Source organism: Penaeus monodon, chromosome 30, assembly GCF_015228065.2.
Source record: "Penaeus monodon isolate SGIC_2016 chromosome 30, NSTDA_Pmon_1, whole genome shotgun sequence".
NCBI classification, from domain to species: domain Eukaryota; kingdom Metazoa; phylum Arthropoda; class Malacostraca; order Decapoda; family Penaeidae; genus Penaeus; species Penaeus monodon.
In genome coordinates, this window is record NC_051415.1 from 3,737,777 (window position 1) to 3,738,738 (window position 962).

General features: G+C 38.3%; 1 protein-coding gene across 2 annotated transcripts in view; it reads right to left on the reverse strand.

Moving 5' to 3' along the window:
• Window positions 1-896, reverse strand: part of LOC119592466 (twinkle protein, mitochondrial-like) — a gene marked incomplete in the record, with an annotated part of 16,546 nt that extends 15,650 nt beyond the window's left edge. Inside the window, 1 exon segment of one of the 2 annotated variants that reach the window (XM_037941290.1) lies at window positions 811-896. 2 annotated transcript variants of the gene reach the window in all.
• Window positions 897-962: the final 66 nt, after the last annotated feature.

The window sequence follows — 962 nt, forward strand, 5'->3', positions numbered from 1 at the left end:
GTATGAACATTCTAATTTATTACCACAACCATTCAAATTCTGTCTTCCTGAATACAAGGATAAATTTTCCAAATTTTCTGAGAGATGAAAAGCATAACTTGCAGTATGGACAGCTTCTACCTATTCTCCTATATAACTTTTTATTTTTTCCAAAAATCCTTCACCCCATAACCTTCATCCTTCTTTCGTTTCCCTTCCAAATAACCAATCATAAGTTTATTGGCCTTTACCAGAGCTCTGGTGATGCAGAGGCCAGTGGCTGAAGAGCAGAACCTTGGAAATATTTATCAAAATAAAGTCTACAACTACCACAGGACAATTATGAAGACAGAATTCCTCCCAAAATATACTGGATATTTGCCAAACTATCCCTAATATCGCTCTTAATAATAAAGCAGTCGATGACACCCAAACTTTTCTGAAACAACATTATGTAAAAGGAGAAACAGAGTCTATTATAACGCCCTATCCCTCTTTGCTTTCTGTTCATTATTACACATCTCTCTGTCCACCAATCGCCTTTCAAAGTCAAGATAACCACTTACTTAATAATTCTTAAGCCAAACAAAACAAATCCGAAACTCTTAAACTTCACTAAATCACTAAACTTCATCTCGAAGTTCCCGACGGCAATTCCACGAAAATTCAAACTGTGTAAAAATCACAAAGCTTATTAAACCTTCCTTGACAGACTCTCGTATCATTTACCACAACTCAACCGAAATAACCTTCAGTAGAGTGTCCCTTCAGTCTTCACACAAAATTCAATATCAAGAATAACCCGTAAATTGGTGCAAATATAACACTCACGCGAAACACATGTTCAAGTTCGTTCCTTTTGTTTACGTCGATCAGCTGATGGCAGGCGTGCCAACCGCTCGCTCGTTCGGCCGCTTGATTTATTTTTGATCTGACTCTGTCTCTGAAGAACAGAGGGAGGGAGAAGGGGGAGGAGGGAAAGC